Below are 21,905 nucleotides of genomic sequence, written 5' to 3' on the forward strand. Positions count from 1 at the left end.
GTCTGTAATTTCCCGGTTCACTGCTCCCACACCTTTATAGAAATTAGTGCTATGTTGGCTTACTTCCAATCATTTGGTAAGGAAGCTGATTTTAGTTATAATCTGTTTTTGTTAAATGAGTTTCCAGAGGGAGATATCTTTGCATTATCATCACAAAAGAATGGAGCAAATGCTAAAGGGAAAGGAGGAGGAGAGGAAGAGAACAAAAAACATTTTTGACTTTCAAATAGACAGGTACTCCTCATCACATCTGATATGCTGCGGAGGAGGCAGGGTATGGGTCCCACTTCCCCATCCCTGCAATAAAATATCCCCCTCCCCCACAAAGCTATCCTGACATTTAATGTTTCCTAATGGAAGGTGTCTAAAATTACAACAGTATCCTGCACAACACCTGAATTAAAGGTGCACAATTGTTGCGCTTACAAAATGAGCCTGGAAAAAGCCCTGCGGCAGACTTGGGATAATACAAAGATGCCCTGTTTTCTCCAAAGATGCAGAGAACAGGGTTGATCTTTCTACCCTTGGACCTTCCTTTAGGATATATCAGGCATGGGAGCAGATCCTTTACAGACCCCATCATAAATCCACCCCTCTGATTCATCAACAAGAGGAAGGCGTTGACGATCACCTGGCCAGCAGAATGGGAGGGCTTTCCCCCCCTTTCTTCAATGCCATTCACGTGTAAAGGAGTACACGCATCCCAAGGGGAAGAGGATGCACACTGATCTGTGGCCCTAACGGGCCTGGAGCGGGGGAGCGAATGAGAGTGCGACAGTGAGCCTTGGCTGCTGTTGACCAGCTCGCCTTAACTTGGGGCGTGGGGTCGGCGATTGTCTCCGTGGTCCTCTCTGACACCTGCAGCCTCGCTTTCTTTGCAACGTCAGAGGGGGGCTTCAGCAGCCACAGCAGAAGAGAAAAGGAAGCGAGTTAAAAGTTGTGAACCAGGAAGGGCCTTTTCTCGGGACAGCGTAAGCAGAAGAAGGAGGGCTGGAGCCCCTCCGGCTCCCTGTCCGCACCTGCTCCTCTGGGAAGCGGTTCCGTCCTCCTCTCCCTCCCGCTTTCGCCGGGCCCCCACCCAACCCGTCGGTCCCTCCCCCGAAGCTGGTCAGAGGCTGCAGCGAGTCGCGGCTCTGGCAAAAGTTTTGAGAGGCGCAGAGCTCACGAGCCAGCGGCATAGAGCGAGCCTTGCCTGGGACCTCCTCGCCCTGTTTGCCCTGGGATGCGCCCGGCGGGCACCGCGAACCGAGGCCAGTCAGGTACGTCTGGGCCGCCGGCTCTGGGGATGTGTGAGGCGATCTTTGCGCCTTTTTTGTTGTAAGGGGGGGAGGGCGACGAAGGTAAGATGTTGAGGGGCGCGGAAGCGGAGGCAGGCGGGTGGGTCCCTGAGCTGGCTTACGGGCGCCCAAGAGAGGGAGCGGCGCTTTCTCTGGGCGCTTTCTCTGAGGGGGCGGTGTGGAGGGGGGAGGGAATCTCTTTACTCCCCTTCGATCTCTGGTTCCTGGAGGGAAGCAGACGGACTATGCACATGCAACAGCCTCTTCCCCCCTCCCCATTGCACTCCATCCCGGGCAATACTAGTCCACGCACTCCCGAGGGCACACTGCGCCCCAGGGAGGCAAGGTGACAACAGCCTCGGTATGGGAAGTCCACATGGCAGCAAAATATAACGGGGCAACATTGTTTGAGAGAGAAAAAAGCTTACTCCTGCAGCTATTAAAGAGGGCGCAACGTAATCTCCCGTCTGAAAGAGGTCAGGGATCCACTTCGACGCCGAGACTAGAGGCAAATTCGGCATAATTTCTAGCGAGCTTGTTCGAATATGCCACGCACCACTGGCACTAGCCAATGTGCTTGGACGGCCTAGTAGTCTGCGGTCACTCCAGGTAATCCCTGACCACACGTGCAAACACATACATACACCGTTTAACCCCCTTCCCCAATCTTAGCTATTTCTTGAATAAGAGGATAGAGCGATGCAGGTTTTCTGCCTCCTCCCGCCCTCCAAAAAATTAACAACAGCAGGGCTTGCACTGGATGTTTCCATCTAACACTCTGAAACCTAACCATAGCCCGGTAGAGAAGGGTGGTCAGAAGGCAAATCTGGGTCTACTGCTGCTAGAGCTCTGAGTAATTTGAGATAGATCAGCAATGATTTCCAAACCCAAGTTGTTCAATAATGGCAACTAAGTTATCCCCATCCCACCCCAAATTATACCACCAACATGAAGAAAGTTTGAAGGAAGGTAACCAGGAATGGATTTGTATGTGGAAGGACTTGGTGGATCTTGTGTGTTCTAGTAAAACACAAAGGAGGCACTACAAGCCTGAAGTCTGAACTCTCCCTGCTGTAAATATTATCCCATTCATTATATACTGTTGATTATTTTGAGAAATGCTACACATATATCCACTGCAGGGTTGTGCCTATATATGCCTAGGAATACATATAATTCCTCTTCTCCCAGGTTCAACCACTTATTTAAGCCGTCATCTCGTATCACATCATTGGGCCATGCTCTGTGTCCTCTTGCAGGAACCCGGCCACGCAGTCAGTCACGTAACCCCTGACGGAACTTGAATCTAATTAATACTAATGGCAATCTGCTTATGCTTATGCGTGTAGGGAAAAAGGTGGCAGAGGGGGGATGTGTGCCCATTGCTTGGACAAACAAAATTTTAAAAAAGGTTATCCCATGTGTGCTCTCATCCAAAGGTGAAAAAAACAACTCCATAGATAAGAGCCAATTGAAAAAAATATTCTGTAAGTAAGATACAAAACTGGAGCACTCTTATAATATATAAGGACCTGTTGCATAAGATATTTTGTTTTTTCATATTAGAAACTGTATTACAAAATCACAAAAGTCCATATCTCTGGTTAATAATATACTGCCAAACAACAAGTGGATCTGGAAGCCCATAAAATTCATTGAAGACTGAATAATGGTTATAACCATCTCCTCTAAAGTGGAGTCAACAAAGGAGCACAAGGAGTGGGGGAGAGTATGTATGCTTGTCCAGTTACCCATTTAGGCAAGTCTGTCCCAAATGCTTGACATGTGTGGTATAATCCTACAGTGGCCACTTGCAGAAGTTAGGAAGGACAAGTGGGATTTTCCCAGCTGGGTCGTCGTGTTGTTGACATTTAAATTGAAGGTGTTAAAAATGACCCTCCTTGTGTAAATGAACCTGGCCCATCTAAAGATTAATGTTTAGGAATAGGATGGTTTTTTCACCCTACCCTAGCTGGGCTTACTATCAATATTATTGCTGTAAACACATCATCTCATGCAAAACTCCCTAAGTAATCTGCATCAAGATTAACCCCTGGTACTCACCGAGGCAGGATAGTTGTAGAACAACAGATATAAAAATCCCAACCAAATCTGGCCTTTGCCTTTCTTTTGCTGTAACGGATACTGTTGGGTTAACTACCCTGCTTTGGATCTATTGCTGCTAAGAGCAGAACTGCAGCCTGTGGAGATCTGGCCATGACAGTACTTAAATCTATTCCTCCTCTTTTGTCACCAGCGAGGCAGGAGGTTATGGAAACCAAAACAGCCTTGTAGCTGCAATCATGCCAGCCTCTTGATCTGTGCATGAAGAGTACAAATCACTTCCTGTTGGCTTTCAAAATTAATTCTGATCTCTGATCCTTATAAACTAGTCCAGCACTGGAGTTTAGGTAACAGCCCTGTTTTTTGCTAGACTCGGTTTCTCTTGTACGACATTCTGTACAACACATTCTTAGATAAGCTGCATTTGAGCAGATGAAAAAAATGGACTGCCTTCAAGTCAATTCTGACTTATGGCAACCCTATGAATAGGGTTTTCATGGTAAGTGGTATTCAGAGGGGGTTTACCATTGCCTCCCTCTGAGGCTGAGAGGCAGTGACTGGCCCAGGGTCACCCAGTGAGCTTCATGGCTGTGTGGGGATTTGAACCCTGGTCTCCCAGGTTGTAGTCCAACACTCTAACCACTAAGCCACACTGGTTCTCCCATTTGAGCAGATAGTCTCCCTTTAATTAACTTATTGGATATGTATTATGGAATGAAGCATCGATGCAACCTTTCTTAAAATGCCTTGCAAGAATTTCCCCTCCTCGTTTTATAATCTAGTCCTCTGCTCAATGTCTCTCCACCCTAGTGTGGTCCCATCAAGTTGCATTTATTCCACACTTTATGAATACTTCTTTTCTATCCATCTTCCAAAATACATTACCTGGAGCAAATTCTTTTCTTGTAATAGGATCTTGATTTACGAATTTTTATTTTTTAAAAAAATCCAAATTCTTAATGAGAAACCTGCAATTCTGCAAGGATAAATTGTGTAAATTATGCAGCGATACAAGTATTTCAGCATTATGTGAACAGTGATATATGCCAGTTTTTAATCTGGTAGTGTGCCAGTTTTTAAGGAATTTTAAATATTTGGTGGCAGAAACATGTGACATAGGGTACAGTCTGTGTAAAGAGCTTGAAGGGCATTTGTTGGATGGGGTAGGAGATATATAAAATACAAACTTCCAGGCCTCTGCTTACTGGAAATCCCACAAAGAATACTTTTCTTAACTTTCACAAAGCATTGCTTGCAAATTTTCCAAAGTTTTTTTCATAATGGTGATTACTAGGAATTTAGGTGTTGCTTTTTTAAAGTGAAGCTGAGATTCTTGGAAATGAGGACATGTAATGACATTGCAGATTCCATGCACGTAATGCAATTGTGACTATGAAGATGTTCAAACATCCATGCTCTTCCCAGATTCAGCCACCCTGTCTCCAGCTTGTAGCCTAATATTGCCTTAGCAAGCCACAGACCTGCACTTACAAGATCTGAACAGGGTGGTTCATGACAGATGCTATTGGAGGTCGCTGATTCATAGGGTCGCCGTAAGCCGTGATTGACTTGAAGGCACATAACAACAACAACAACTCAGAGCTGTGTGTTAAGATAGCTCTTCTGTCTCCCCCTAACAACAACTATAGCTAGTTCTGACCTATTGGATTGTTGACCTCAAATGTGGCAGACAGTCTCCCATTGTCTTTGCTCACTTTACCTTTAGCACATATTTTTCTTGACCTAGTCACTCTGGCAATATGAATCAAATCCTCTATTGCTTGAGCCTAGATACATACCTCCACTCTTTGGCTGTGAACACAGTGAAGAATCTATTCTGTGTATGTCATTAATTTCCTGGAGGTAATTAGAGGAAGACTATGCATTATGATACCACCCATTCTTTTTTCTTATATAATTCAGCTCATGTTGCAGCACTGGTGATATGATAATAATAATTTCTGACGCCCCATCCAGCATAAGTCTCAGTATAGACTTAGGAAAACAACATATCTAGGAGCAAAGCCCAATAGAATGTTTGAACTTTGGGTTTGGTTGCTGAACAGTGCTTAATTTGTAAAATGACGGCTAGAGTTCAGATCTATATAGAAGCTGTGCCCTCTGACCAGGAAGCCTTATCCCCTAGTCACTGATGAACTGGGACTGGCTGGACCTCTTCAGTTTGTACATTCTCAGATGCACTCTTCTCTTTGGATAAACAGAAGGAGCAGAGAAAAATGATCACCATCTAGTGCAATATTTAGGAGACTAGATCTACACTGCTCTGACAGTTTGAGTGAGCTGATTGCATCTGGGCTGATTCTGAGGGCACAGCCAAATGGCTGTATGACTGCTCCACTGCATGCCAAAATCAAGACTGGAAAAAACATATCTGGATATTTTACTGCAGCATCATAAATGCTTGATAGTTGGTCTGCAATAGAATAGTAAAATCTCCGCTTGCATTGAAAAATTATGACTGGAGAGTATAGTGAATATATTACATTGTTTTATTTCTTGCTGAAAAATTGAGCAGATTCACTCAGTCCACATACAGGCACACATCCCTGGATATGTGAATTGGGACTTCAAATTCCAGGATCCAACATATGCTCCAATACTTGCTTATGCAACAGAACCCAAGTTCCAACTCAAATTAAGTACTAAATCTAGTTCTTCTGTTGTGCTAGCTATAAATGTAATGAGTTCATATTTGAGGAATGTTATATACCCTAAATATGGACCACCCTGTAAGTCAGATAGATTCTATGAAATGTCTTTTTAAACACCTTTAGGAAGTAACAGTTTCTAGGAAAAGGTTCACATTTCCTCCTTCAGCAGAAGATACCAATAAAAATGGATTAAAATCCTCAATTATTTATTTACAACATTTCCCCCAAGGAGCACAAGGGGGTGTATATGATTCCCCCTCCTCTTTTATCCTCATAATAACCCAGTGAGCTGAGAGTGTGTGGCTGGCTTACCAAGTTAGCTAAATGGCTGAATGAGTGGGGATTTGAACTTGGATCGTTCATTTTTCCTAGGCCAGCCCTCTACCACTACACCACACTGGCCCAAAATGTTGTTGCAGGGCTTGAGCCCCAGCACTAAAAATGTCTTCTGGGGCTGAGCTTGCAAAAGAAATAGTACATTCTCTTTTGTACACCATGTAGGCCTACCTGCCTGTGCTTTTGGGCGTTAGTGGTTATCTGCTGGGTAGCAGACAGCTAGGCCTTCTGGAGCACTGCTCCTTGCTCCACGTAAGGGCCATGGTAAGTAAGAGCTGAACCATTGCCATATATCTACTTGGTTCCCTTGGATTTTTACAGTGATGAGAGGCCCTGAGCAGGGTCTCTTGGGTTCAGGCGCAGCTTCTCCATTGTGCCCTTTGTGCCTCCGTTGCAAGCTGGGCTGTGTCAACAGAGCGATTGCATAGGGTCCTGTTTGAACAGGCCTTACTCACTATGAGACCTCGCAAGATGGGAAGTAGCCTGGTGCATCAGAATAACAACTGCTGCAATTCTGCCCACTTCAGTTTTGTGTGACTCATCATCACCAGCCCCCAAGCAGAGGGCAGTCAGAGCTGGGTCAAGTAGCATGCTGGAAGGATGAAGAGGATCCATTGCCGTCCTTGTCCCAGCGGCAGTGATTGCTTTTCTGTGACTTGCAGGCTCATGGTTTGTCCATTTACTTAGAAAAGAATTCTGAGCCATCTCACACGGACTCTGGCCTGTGCATGAGCAGGCACAGATGTACGTGTCACTGTGTCCAGATGTGTATTGGCAGCAGCAAGTCCTCTTGCCACTAGCCTCTCCCCTCAGCAAAATAGCAGTAAAGCTTCCCACAGTGTCAGTGAGTTATTGATGCCATGCAGAGTTAGCAAAACAAAGAGAAACGGGACTTGAGTGAGGCCAAAGCATTTGCCCATGTCCTCTGGGCTAACAGGCTCCCTACCAGCTGTGCTGGCTTTTCTCCATTCTTAACAAGCTGTCTGTGGGAAGGCACAGCTGGCTTTTCAGAGGACTATGCCAGCTCTTCAGCCTGAGCTAATGGAATCTGAAAGGCCCAGAGAGCTTACCTGTAATAGGCAGATCTTTTGCACCAATCCCCTGTTTGACTCCACCTTGCATGGGGCTTCGCAAGCCCTGACAATCAACTGATTGGCAGAGCTTGTGAAACCCAGTGCACAGTGCTGCATCAGGGCTTGTAAAATGTAAGGCTGTGCATTTGCCCGGATGGTTTGATTTCAAACTGTGCAGGCAAAAACACAATGACATCAGGTGATTGACAGGTGAGCGGCTGTACCTAGTTGTCATCCTTGGTCTGTGGAGGATGGGGGAGATAAGTCCCCACCCTTGTCTTATTGCAATAGAAGTGAGACTAGAAGGGTGCTATCATAGGAAGGGGCAAACTGTGGCCGTAACAACACATTTTTGTTTTTCTTTCTGTGGTGATGTTCTCACACTGTGCGATGAAGACCTTCTGTGCTGTAAGGCACAGTAAGTTGGTTTGTCTCAGCAGATCTGGGACTGGAGACATAACCTGTGACAGGGGCCATTCATCTGAAAAGACCACATAGCCATTTTGCAGCTGGCATGCAGGGGCCTACCTTCTATAGATCAAGGCAGCTGACCTTTGGTCCTCCAGATGTTACTGACCTTTATCTCCCATCATTCCTGACCATTGGCCCATGCTGGCTGGGGTTGATGGGAGTTGTAGTCCAGCAACATCTGGAGGGTCGAAGATTAGCCAGCCCTGTCATAGATTCTCCCCTTCTGTTCTGAGTTCCCAGAGGCTGCATGCTCTCTCTACTCCCTAATGGCTTCCTCCTCTGCCACCACTACCACTTCCCTGATACATCTGTAGCCACAGCTAGGCAATACAGCAAAAAAGAAAGAGGAATGGTTTCATTTCAGATTAGGACAGGCTCAATTGCATCTGTTGAAAAGAGGCAGGATGGCTTTAGGTCTCCCTGAAAAGAAGTAGGATGGCATCCCATCTTTTCTTCCCACACCACTTCAAGTACTGTCTATCTGCAATTTCATTGTTTTTCTGTGTTGTTTCACATTTCCTGCCTCAGACAAATGATCATGAAAAAACAATTTCACTCCCATCTGAGTATAGGCTGTGTCCCTTTACCCCCTTTTTCTTAGAGCAACCAGTCCCAGAGGGTTGTCTGCCATCATTCATAGAACCCATCAAATGTGGGCGATGTTTTCATGCTGCTGCCTTCCCATTCTCTTTTATTCTTATTTTGTTAATTTGTCTTATCTTTTAGAACATCTTTATTCCAATACATGGAATAAAGTAGCTGATGGGGCAGTAGACAGCACACTGGGAGTCCTGCCTCCTCTATTTAAATCATGGGTGGGGAACCTCTGGATGCTGTTGGAACTTCAACTGCCATCAGCCCCAGCCAGCATGGCCATTAGCCAGGGATAATGGGAGTTGTAGTACAGCATCATCTGAAAGGTCACAGGTTTGCCAAAATAGGGAGTGTGACCTGCCTGTGTTTGCTAACTTGCCAGACTGTCCTTTTATCACTCTCCTTTTATTCCTGTCTCCAGTCTACTGTTGTTGTTTCCTCCCTCCCAAGGTCAGGCAGCTTCTCATCACCATTGCACAATATGAGGTGGTGCTTAATCATCAGTAATACTGAGGAAGCTCTTTCCATCCCTCACCCTCATAGCAGAGGATCTAGGCAACCATGGAGATGAGCTGTTAAAATCAAAAAGAGCTCACCTAATTCTATAGAGGTAATCTGAGCCTAGTAAATGCCATTTACATTATAGTTAAAACTCTTTAAAAGTTGTATGGAGTTTCCTTTGGCCTAATTAAAACAAACACACACCTGCATCCTTACCAAGGTGCAGTCGTCCAGGGTCCCAGAGAGTCTTAGCCTCCTTACTTTTTTGGGGAGCAGGGTCCCTCTGTCTTCAGTGTCCTTTTCTGATGATTGGAGCCAATCAGAGTGAAAGGATATGAGTCAGCCTTTAGTCTTAGTATGGCAACCAAGAAGAGAAACCCAGCTAAGGAAGTTCCTTAACTTACATCTTACTACATTTGCCCATGTATGTGCACTGAAAATAGTAGATCTATCTAAAAGGCAACACATGGAGAACTGCAATGCATCACTAAGGGAAAGTACTCCAAAGTAAGAGACTGAAAGCTCATTTTATTGTAAAATCTTAGAAGGTTGCATAATCTTAGAAGGGGGAGTGGCTGTGAGGGGGCTTGATATGACTATCATGAAGGGACCTTGCATTTCTGAATTTACCACTACACTACTGATCCTCACACCTGGGTAATGCTGAAAAATCATCATCTATAGCTGTTTCACTGCTAAATAGAAGAAAAGTGCTGTACAAATTGGATTATTCTCCCATTTGTGACATCAGAGGTGTTCCAGCTAATTAGATACTTCCTAGCATCACTATGATTTAGTCTGTTCTTTTTATACAGGGACAGTAGAGGGTAATGAAGATCAAAATTAAGAGGCAGAAGCAGAGCCGTGAGGGCAGGTTTGCAAGGGGGGAGGGTTGGCAGCAGCAAAAGACTAAAATAGCAATTGTGGGACAATGGTTTAAGTACATGCAGGTGATGGATCCAACAAGCCTCCCCCAAGACTGGCTGAATCCACCTGATCATAAGTGGGAAATGGGGTTTTACTGGCAGAGAAAGCCTCATGTTGGCATCTCATCAGTTTCTGCCTCTGACATCCTCTCTCCTGCCAAACACTAAAGCCCCTGCTGTGTTGGATTGTAGCTTCAAGATTCATGCCAAGCAAGCCATGGAGTGTGTGCCATTAATGAGCTAGAAGTGAATCCCTTTGTGTTTTAACTAGAGGGAGCTTCCCCACAGCCTTTCTCTTGAGCAATCATGGGGGGGGGGGAGTAACTGAGGAATTGGGGGGGTCTGTGTGTGGGTGTGAGAGAGGGGGGAGGAAATCAGAGCAGTTCTGATGCTTGTTTGTTGAGAGAAGGGTCTGGAAGAGAGAGTGTTCTACCTGTGTTACATTCCCAGTATGGGTGATGGCGCAGTGCATCTTTCTTTGAACAGGCTCAAGAGCTGTTCCTTCCCTAGGCACAATTACAAAATGTTACAGGAGCTTATTCTCCTCCTTCCTCTTCAAGTAAAAGGGCTAGAAAAAAGTCCCCCTTCCACTATTTACCTGACAGTTCAAGAGCCACTCATGTAGTCCTACTGGAAAAGGCTGGAACTTAGGCACAAGATGAAAATACAAAATTATTTGTAACAGCAGTCTCTTTTCCATGGATTGCCCATAGATCTGGCATGTTCTGAAAGAAAGTACTAACGATGCCACCCTACGTATGCTTACATCCGAGTCAGCACTATTGAACTTCAGAGTAAATGTGCATAGGGTTGGGCTTTACTTGTGCTATAAACCAGGGCATAATGAAATCCTATTAAGTCACAGAGCTATGATGTTCTCCTGAGCAACGTAAATAAATAAGAATAAAGTGACAGGCACCTGACAGTTCTGTCCCTGGGATTACAGCATCCAACATACAGGAAAGATACCCACATGTGAACCATACTTGTCCTGCAGTTTGTCTGAAGAACTATGAGTGCTTCCTGCTGAGGGAGCCTAGCCATTCAGATACTGCAGATGGGTCATTTGCAACAGGTATTCGTTTTGCAATGTATCAGGTTTTTCACATAAGGGGGGGCACAGGCTGGCATTTTGATGTCAACAATAGATGGATGCCGCAAAACCGCCACAAAAAGCTTGCATGAATGAGGAGCACCAATCCCACAAAAAAGACCCATCTGGAAGTACCCCTGTGTTACACAGAGGTAACAATGACATTATTTATTTATCTATCTAAGTCACCAGAGCCAGATGGCACTGACTGAAGAGTTCTTAAAGAACTCATATGTGAAATTGGTTGTTTTTAAGATTATTATAAACTAAAACCAGCCTCTTAGCCAGTGGAGTACTAATTTTTAAAAAGGATCACACAGGGTGGGGACCGATGAAATTACGTATCTATCACCCTACCTATCTATCCAAGTAAATTGGTGGAAGCAGGATTATTAAAGCTGTAACTATTAAACATGTAGATCAAGCTGTGGAATTTTTTGGTCAGGGTAAATTGGTAGATATTATGGACATTTTAAACGCTTTTGACAAAGGCTCTTATAAAAGGTTCCTAAGCAAATTCAAAAGTTATGGAATAAGGGGGAAAGTCCTTTTAATAGATCGCTCATCAATTTTAAAACAGAAAGCAGAGGGCAGAACTTAGCTACCATTTTTTAGGAGGAAGAAAGTAAACAATGAAGGTTCCCAAGAATCTGTATTTGTAAAGTTTGCAAATGGCAATACATTTTTCTGTATGGTGGACTTGGATGACAGTTATGTTAATAGGTTTCCCGTTTAATCTCATTGATATAACTTGCTCAGACCTTGCGTTATAGCTCTTAATTGCTTTTGCTACATCACTTCTCACTATTAAAGCAACCCCATTTCTTCTTAATTTCTCATTTCCTGCATAAAATATTTTGTAGTTGTCTGACTGAAAATGTCCCATTCCCGTCCATTTTAATTCACTCACACCCAGTATTGTAATGTTGATATGTTCCACTTCTTGTTTGACAATTTCTAACTTACCCCGGTTTATTCTTCTCACATTCCATGTTCCTATTGTGTGCGTCCTACAACTCCTTTCGCATCTGTGCGCATTAGTCTCTGGGCTTCCTTCGGCTTTGACCCAGCTGCGTCATTAGTCGAGCGCTACTTGTACTTGTCCATTGTTCTTCCCCAGTAGCTTAGTGAGTGCCTTCTGACCTGGGGGTCTCATCTTCCAGCACTATCTCATGTTTTTATTTATTTATTTATTATTTGATTTATATCCCACCCTTCCTCCCAGCAGGAGCCCAGGGCAGCAAACAGAAATGCTAAAAACACTTTAAAACATCATAAAAAGATCTTAAAATACATTAAAACAAAACAATGTTAAAAACATTTTTTAAAAGCTTTAAAAACATCTTTTTAAAAAAGGGTTAAAAACATATTATTAAAGAAAACGTATTAAAATAAATTCTAACACAGACGCAGACGCAAAATGTCGCATTTTGGACACTCTGTTCATAGGGGTTTTGTGGTAAGAGATATTCAGAAGTGGTTTACCATTGCCTTCCTCTGAGTTTGGATGCATCTTAGTCTGGTGTCTCAGCTTTGACCATTCCGCTTTGGGTGCCCCTGCTGGGAGTTTAGCCTCTTGGTCTAGACTCCTGACGGCATTGCTGTCAGCTTCTTCAACACTCTCAAACCCCCTCACCACGTTAAGGTGTGCATCTTAGAGGGAGCAAGTAATGTTTAGTGATGCAAAATGTGTGGCTTTCCTTCATCATGCTGCGCTTTTCCCTACCCTTGCAAGCAGCAACCAATGGAGTGGGATTTGTGGGAGGAGCAGGGAAACTCAGGAGTATGATGATATCACACCACATAACTTTATGCAAATTATATGGGAGATTGGAAGAGAAGATACAGGGCAACTATGCATCTTCCATGATGTCTGGTTACACCTTAGTTAATTAAATGTATTGCCGCAAAAAACATTTGTTTTTAACCATACATATATACAGAGAATGGGTCTATCCAGAACCAACATATTCTGAGATAGTATATATTTGTCTACCAGATGCTAAAGGCACACATCAGAGGGGGTCCACTTTCACCATGCCCTGTGTCAGCTGCCCACTGTTAGAGATAAGGGTCCCAGATTAGATGGGCCTCTGGTATAAGTAAGCAACGCAATTCTTAGATTCTAAGCAGAATTCAGATTGAACTTTTCAGACTCTCTCTAAGACTGTCTCCAAGGCCATTTCCCCATTTCTGTTTGTTGTGGGGAGGCTCCTCTGGAAAGATGGTGGCAGGGTGCCCATTGGTGCGTTTTGAGGGTTGCTTGTCCCAAATTTTCAGTGGGAAGTTTATACTGTTCCTTCTTAGCTAGTGAGCCGTGTGCCATGAGGTGGCCTTGGCAACTGTACACATGCAGTAGTTCAAGGCCTGGTATGTAGGGCTGGAATAAGACAGAAGTGTGATTATTACTGGATTTCCTCTTTAATCCCCACAGGAGAGCTAGGCCAGGCTGGCTTTGTATGCCGAGTTGCCACAAAGCCAAAGGGCAAGAAGGACCAATCCTGTAGCACAGAGCTAGTGCATCTCAGGAACCCGCACATACATCCAAGCAAACAAGTGCATACCATCGGCCAAGTAGAGTCTCCAGGAGAGAGAAGCTTCCTTTATTTTCCCTGCTTATTTACTGCCACTATATCCATGGAAGTGCCATGGCTTCCAAGTTGTAGAGCAATCTCTGTGTAGTGTATCTGTTAAGCAGACCTCTATTCCTGAGCCGCCTTCTTTGAATTGTGAATGGTGCCAGCCAGGGATGGGAGTGGACAGATGTCTTGGAGCAGCTGATATTGTAGGTGTTAAGGGATGCTCACAATGGTAACATTTATTTTACCTTTCAATACATTTCTGTACTGCCCTTTGTCATAAATAATCTCAGAGCTGTTTACACATGTACATTTATTCATACATAGATACATACATTTATATCCCACCTTTCCTCTCAAGGTCACCTACATGGTTGTCCCCCTCCCCATTTTATCCCCACAACAGCTGGGGGGTAGATTAGGCTTGGAGAGATGGTGTCTGGTCCAAGTTTACTCAGTAAACATGGCTAAGTGAGGATGTGAACTCGGCTCTTCTAGGTCCTAGTTGGACACTAACCACTACACTGGCTCAAAAACTATAAAACACAGCGGCACATTGATACCAGTACTAGAATCCATATCAAGCAGAAATGCAGCCTCCCTTTACACATGGGCAACACCCAACCCCACTGCTTGATAGTTCATTACTATTTGTATATGTAACACCCTTAACAATGCCTTGACCACAGTTCATATTTTGTGTCCTATGCTGATATTTGTGATATATATATATAAAACATTTTAAAAGGCTAAAACAAGCAAATGGCCAACATTGATTACTCATAGCTGTCATAGCATTCAACAGATTGCATAGAATACAAATGACCTCAGTGCCTGGGGAATGGGGTCATGGAAGCAAGGAGCAGTATCCTAACTTCAACAGCTCCCAGTTATTCCTTCATGTAGGGAAAAGACTGTTACCTTGCTGGGTTCAGCCCAGCTCCTCCTGAGGTTCACACTCTCACTTAAATGGATCCTTTGGATTCAATTCTGGATGTGTGTCTTTTGATCCTCCAGGTATATTTGGCTGATACAATGTATGGTATGGCCTATGAACCCCTGTCTTCAGGCAGGGCCTCATGGTTTGAGCCTTAAAAGGGATGGAGGAGAAATTTGATTCGTTTTGCATATAAAGGCAAATCTACCAAATTTGCACTTTTCAAAACAATATGCAAACCAAAATATAGGCATTCTTCAAAATTCACAGAAGTCTGAATTTTGCAATGCAATTCTCCAGCCAAGTAATGTGTACAAAAATGCATTAGAAGAAATTTGCATTAAAATGATGATCAATTTTCACAATGACTTAAAAAAAAAAACCCTACACTGATGTTGAACTGTGGAGAACTGAATTTAAGACTGGAAAAGTGAGAATCTGAAAGAAAATGAAATGGACAGATTTGCCCATCCCTACCTACAGTTGCCTTAGCAAAGAGGACCTTCAGGTTCTCCAAGCTGCTCTTATATTACCAAGTGATGAGCAGTATATTCATGGGATGAGACAATAGGGGATCCTTTATCATTTGTGGGGAACAAAGCAGAAATAGAAAGAATGAAGAGGTTAGCTGGAATTTTAAGGAAGTGAGGAATGCAGCAGTGGCTTGCCCTACCACCTGCAGGTGTCTTCAGGGTCACTCACATCAATTTCCAAAGCACCAGAACTACACATGAGAACACACATGGAATTTTTTGAGAAGTTAGCAGATATTGAGGTCTAAAATTTAGACAAGGATTTCTGTCACATTAAGATTCTGGCAATTTTTGCTCTGCAGTATTTTGGGGTATTTTTTCCCTTTTCCTCTGCAATAATATCAGGTGGTCAGATGGGATGGGCTTGCACTAAAAAGCAAGGAAATTTTATCTGAGAGGGGATTAACAGACAGGTTCTGTTTTCACAATTAGGGTCTAAGTTGTCATCATTTTAAGGTTCAGAAAGCAATTTTCGCTCAGATCATATTGGCTTATGTATTGGAGGCCCAGCGGTATGTGCAGAGTGACTTGTTTGACCTTTCAGTGTATAATCTTTGTCCCATGCATCCCCCTGATCCTTAGATTTAGCTGCTCTCATCTTGTGACACATTGGCAATATGTATGATAGGGACTAATAAGTTGTTGGTTACAGTCACAAAGACCCAAGGTTATTTTGCAGAGATTCTTATTTTAGAATCATGATTCAGTACCTGCATCTCTGATCTATTTACATGAGAAGGGAATTCCAGGGTGATTGAGCCACACCCCATTCTGCACTACTGTTGCCAGAGAGAGTGAAATAGTTTGATGGAGAAGAGCAAGAGACAGAAAATAATGGAGAAGAGCAAGAGGAGTCAGAGCCCAACAGGACGTACGTAGGACAAGGCAGACAAACTACCTTCAGTCACCCCATACCCTTCTCTCCCAAGCTTTAGGATTGTAGCCTTAGACTTACATTGGATTTAATTGCCAATGAAAGAGCCAGGCCCAATTCCAAGCATCCTTTAGGAGCTGGTATCAGGCCTGGCACCAGCAGGCAGCCAGGTTGGGCACGTTTCACTGGCCAAGGGCCCCTGGTGCTGAGAGGGGGCCCTGCTACTGGGTCTGGGCAGGTGTAGTTCCCACTACACGATGTGTGCTAGCATTGGGTCATGGAGCATTCACCCCGCGCCCAATGCTTATGCAGATCATGGAGCAGCAGCCACCCTCCCAGGCAACCTGCAGCTGCCGATGTGGGCTGGCCATGCAACTTCCTGCGGTGCCATGGCACTGTGTCAGTGCACTGTGCATGCATGCATGCCATCACCCAAGATGGCGGTGGGGGCATCAACATGTCCTCCTGCCATTTTGAGTGATGGTAGGTGTGCACACACAGCACATTAATCCATGACACTGCTGGACCTATTAAGCCTCCGGCAGCAGCGCCTCCACAGGCCCCTGCAGTTTGGTGCCCAAGGCCCACTGCAGGCTGGTGTCAGCCCTGGCTGGTAATATAATGGGTGGAGTGTATAGTTCTGAGATTCAGAGTATCTAGGGCAGCCTTTCCCAACCAGTGTGCCTCCAGATGTTGTTGGATCACAACTCCCATCAGCCTCAGCCAGCATTGCCAATGGTCAGGAAGATGGGAGTTGTGGTCCAACAACATCTGGAGGCACACTGGTTGGGAAAGGCTGATCTAGGGTCACTCCAGACTGTTTTTTTTTTAGGGTGCATTCTGCTACATGTTGTTGATGCAATAATAGTTCATTAGTGGTGAATTTATACTGGACCGTCCACACATTATTCTGGTTTATTAGTTCTTCTGCAATGCTTCCCCAGTGTTAACCACATTATTGCCATCTGGAGGGACACTCTTGCATTATATTTTATCAGTAATTTTAATGTATATTTTATATTTTGTGTAAACTGCTTAGAGGTTTTTATGGTTAAGCAGTATATAAATCTTGTTAAATAAATATAACACAACAAAAATGGGACAAAAAATAAACTGGAACATTTGTGGTATAAAAAGTTACAGGATTTCAGCAGGAAGTTACAGGATGTGCACTGACTAGAAACAAAGCAGTACAGTATGTCCACCTCGAAACTTTTGCAACAGTAATTACAACAGGATTGCGCATAACCACCCCAATACCATAATGAGCACGAATCATCATGAATGCACAATAAAAAGAACATCTGGAGGGGACCTAGTTATACCTGTTCTTCTGTACAGATAGTTGGGCGTCATCCTTTGTTCAGTTCTGTGTTTCCTAGATGAGAATTAGCCTCAAGCTTTTTTTGAGTATGAAATATAGATTGCGGAGGGGGCATACCAGGGAATATGAATAGGTTTGCCAGATCACAACCTGGAGTTAAGTCACAAAGGAACAGTATAAACAACACTGTAGAAATACAGTGGATTATTATGAACTACAATGAGCTTGAATAACAGCTTCCCCAGGTATTACCCCCACTGTCAACAGTTTTTTGCCAGCATTGGCTGAGTTGTGTCAAAATGAGACAGGGGAAGGTCTTGTTGGCAAAGTACACCATCTCTCTCTCTCATAGCAAATTCTGGTGGATTTCTGAACACAATCCTCCTGTAGTGATGTATCCATACACCCGTAACTCATTTGCCTAAGTAACCTAATTTCAAGCACCTGCTCTACCTCTACCTCCTTCTGTCTATGACAGAACCCAGAGCCCTCCCTCTAATTGAAGCCAGGCATGTAGGTCAAAACTGCCTCCAGATGGCTCTGCAAGCCAGCCTGGGGCTGTAGATGTCAAGCTAGATGGATCAAGGTTATCAAATGCAGTGTTGAAGGAATAGGTGGCACATCGGGTTCAAGTTGAGTAGCACCCAAGATAAAGGGGGAAATGCAGGCATACTTGTTGGCTCAATGTTTGTGATCAGGGGCTTATTCACATGGGAGCATTTCTTCATAGCAAACACACTGCTTTTACGATTGTAATAGATTTGCAAGGTCCTCACTTCACATTAAGTGGTAGCTGCAAATCCGTCGTTTTCCATTCACACAAGGAGGCATTTCTCTGGGAAGGATTAGTGTCACTGTTACCTTGTGGCCCTGCCCTCTAATTTTACATTTTTACTCCCTCTGGTTGCTCAGTTACTGGGCATGTGCAAATATTTTTGACCTGCGCAGTATTTCCATTCGCTCCTGCCCTCACCGCTTCCTGAAGTTTGACTGTTGAAAAGAAGTGGGGTCATCTGTCCCCCCTTCTCCACAGCCCCTTGCCTTTTCTGAGTTAATTTTTCCCTGCTGGAAAAACAAATCAATATAATATTGATATTTTAAATAAAATATCAGTATTTTGAGAAAATATCAATATCAATATTTTCTCTAAATATCAATATTGCTATTTTGAGAAAATATCAATATTAATATCAATATTTTGGAGTGACTATTTTTAAAATCCTCTTTAAATTTTTTAGGCGGGAAAAACGGAAACCAGGTGCCGAGAGATGTTACTTCAAAATTCTCTCCACAAAGATAGAGAATATGAGAAAGAATAATAAAATCCAATAGCAATTCCCATTGCTTGTTACAAGGAGTGAAGGAGAAAGGGAGGAAAGGGCTGCAGCAAGCTGTGAAGGGAGGAGAACAGAGCAGTCGGAAGTTGACAGATGAACCGCAAAATGGAATTCATGGGAGAGTTAGTGGGCTGAGAAAGGGGAATAGCTGAAAGCGATGATTCACCTGCCCACTAAAAACCATTGATGCAAACCATCTTCAAAGATGCGTGGAGTGGAGCCGTATTGTTCTAAACTTTTCGTGTTATCAGCGGATTGGGTTAGTACTGGTTTACAGGGGGGAAACTGCATGATAGCTTCTGTTTGCCACTAATGTCATGTGAACCATGCAAATTAAAAGGAGGTGTGAACATGTGAATTAAAAGGAGGTGTGAGTAGCACCAAACACACACTAAACCACCATGTAGATGAGCCCCAGATTTCTGTTTGTAATCATGGGCATTATTAGCAGCAGCCCAAGCCCCAGGCCTTTTGCACCGGTCCTCTATTGCTTGTCCCTTAAGAACATAAGAAGAGCCTGCTGGATCAAGCCATGGTCCATATAGTCCAGCATCCTGTTCTCACAGTGGTCATCCAGTTGCCCATGTGAAGCCCACAAGAAGGACATAAATGCAAGAGCACTCTCCCCTTCTGTAGTTTCCAGCAACTGGCATTCGGAAGCATACTGCCTCCAACCATGAACAGCATAGCCATCATGGCTAGTAGCCACTGATAGCCCTAATCTCCATGAATTTGTCTAATCCTCTTTTACATTAACATTCAGGTTAGCAAGATAACAAAACCTGAGCAGCAGTTTTTTAAAGCCAAGTTAAAAAGCATAGCAGTTTTGACTGATAATCAAATAGCCAAACTGGTTTCCTGAGTGGGGAGAGTCCCAGAGTCTGGGGCACACAACCAAAAAGGCCCTGTCCTGCATCCCATTATTTACACCCTTGAGAATGACAGTCAGACACACAGCAGGGCCTCCACTGATTAACTTCAGCAGGTGGGCAGGCTACTGCAGAAGAAGGCAATCCTTTAAATACCTTGGTCCAAAAACATTTACTACTGTAGAGCCAGTGGCCCAGGTTGCATACACACAGCAGTTTAACATGGATTTGAAGCAGTAGCAATAGCAGCCAGTGGGGGTAGCACAGGTGGGGCTGCATTGCTCTCCAGCTTCCTGTGGGTCGCTGCCACTGACCAAGAGGGGGAGGCATAAGGCGTGGGGAGTTCAGTGCAGTGTGGTGTGTATGGTAGCAGGAGTGTCCAATTGGCTCTGCTGCTATGTGCCACACTGCACCAAGCATGCCTCGTCCCTCCCCCTCTCAGGCAGCTACAATGACCACAGTGTTGGGAAGCTGGGAGAAAAACGCAGACCCACCCACATTTCCCCCTCAGCTGCCACTGATCCCACGGGTGCATGTTTTTCACTTTGTCCACATGACAATGTCCTCATGCAAGTGGCAGCCTGTACTCCCCCCCCCCATTTTAACGCAGGGTTTTCCTAATCCATGAACAATGCAATAAGGCAGGGATTCCCAAACTGTGGTCTATGGACCAACCAGCAGTGATCCACAAGCTTCATTCAGGTGGTCCTCAGCATGCCCGCATTAAATTTTCATAGTGATTTTTAATTGTATCTGTATTGCTTTTTTATTTCTTATATGGTATTTAATTGTATTACAATTTGAATTCTACAATTAAAACACCACATAAGAAATTAAAGAAGCAATAAAAATACAATTACAAATCATACAGCATCTAGAATAGCGTATTACAATTGCTGCAATAGGAAGAAAATTATTAAGTGGTCCGCCAAGATTCTCAGCAATTTTCAATGGTCCGCAGAGGAAAAGTATTTGGGAACCACTCTGGCAAGGGGGAAAAAATCTAATATGAAATTGCATGTTAACCACCTGTGGCCATACTGAAGCTCAGTGTGTGGGAGGGTTTGTCCTTTTTCTTTACATGCGTGGTGATGTTTTCCTGGGTGCCATGTAGTATCATACCCCTGTTTTCATTGGTGAGGCACTCCTTGCTGGTGAGAACAAGTGGGAAACACACATATTTTTATTTTTTTAACTGCAGTTTTATGCAAGTCTGGTATATCAGAAAACTTGAATCTAAAAAAATAATTAAAACTGGTTAGGTACACAGGTAAACACATACCTGCGCATAGGTAAACACAGGTAAACACATGCCCACAATAGACTTCAGGTTTCCAGAATGTGGGGGGGGGGAGGGAATACTAGCTGAGGGGAGGGGACAACAACCACACACAGTGTGAATACTTCCCATCAAGAACCACCCACTGTTGCAAACGGAAACACTGAGACCGAGTTCGACTGAAAACACTTGTGTGTGGACAAATGTCCCCAAAAGCTCACATGGAAACATCAGATCTGTGCAGCCTACATGTGCATTACTACTCTGGTGTATACACAGTCCAGCTTTTCAAACTGGGCTCAGAAATCAGCTGGGAACCAATAACTGGGTTGAATACTTCAAACAGCAGGGGCCTGCAAGTTCTCTCACCTCAGTTTTTGACAACAGTTGCTGCTCACTCTTTTCAGAGCCTTGGAACACTTTTCAGAGGCAGCTTCATGTAGAGTGTACTGTGATGCAACAGTTCAGGCTAGACGTGACCAAGACATGTGTGACAGTGGCCAAATCTGCTAGTTAGGGCAGCCCCCAAATTTCCTGGAGCCATTCACACTGGGAAAATACCAAGGGTCCCTAGAAATCTTAATAACAGTTTTCTGTCTCGTGATTCCTTCTCCAGACAGGGATGTGTCTGCGTTTCCCAAGTTCTGCATCAGGTTCAGCATCAACTTATACACAGTCTTCCCACTCTGGAAGGAGAAAAACCGACACAGTCTCTCTACAGTCTCCTTTACTGGCACAACACAGGATAGTATTTAGGATAATACTGTTTTCATTTAAAATCTTCTGTTATTGCCCTTAGAAAGTGCTTCTGCTATATAAAGAATGTACTGCTTTTCTGCAGTTTTTCACAGCAGCAGCAGTTTCTGAAAGCAAAAATGCTCCCCCCCCAAAAAAGTTTAAGAATTACCTAAGGAAATTTAAGATCCAAGGTAAGGCAGGGAATAACAGCAGATAATTGACTAATTTACCAAGGCAAAAAAACAGAAAATGAGATTGAAATAAACTGGAAGAAAGCTTTTCTATTAAATGCTGTATACCATTTCACAAGTGGCTACATTATGATAATTAAACCTTACAAAGTGCTAAACGCTTGGGCTGGTGCATTTAATTTGGATAAAAATCTTTTGTTCATTGAAGGATGACGTAAGGGTGCTCATCTAGCTTAG

General features: G+C 43.9%; 1 protein-coding gene across 1 annotated transcript in view; it reads left to right on the forward strand.

Moving 5' to 3' along the window:
• Positions 1–968: 968 nt before the first annotated feature.
• The window catches only part of GCGR (glucagon receptor), a 45,815-nt gene continuing 24,878 nt past the window's right edge, over positions 969–21,905 (forward strand). Inside the window, exon 1 of the mRNA XM_061615908.1 lies at positions 969–1,259. The gene's annotated coding sequence lies outside the window, so the exon portion shown is untranslated. The remainder of the gene's footprint in view (positions 1,260–21,905) is intronic.

The sequence above is a fragment of the Rhineura floridana genome, chromosome 3 (genome assembly GCF_030035675.1).
Source record: "Rhineura floridana isolate rRhiFlo1 chromosome 3, rRhiFlo1.hap2, whole genome shotgun sequence".
NCBI classification, from domain to species: domain Eukaryota; kingdom Metazoa; phylum Chordata; class Lepidosauria; order Squamata; family Rhineuridae; genus Rhineura; species Rhineura floridana.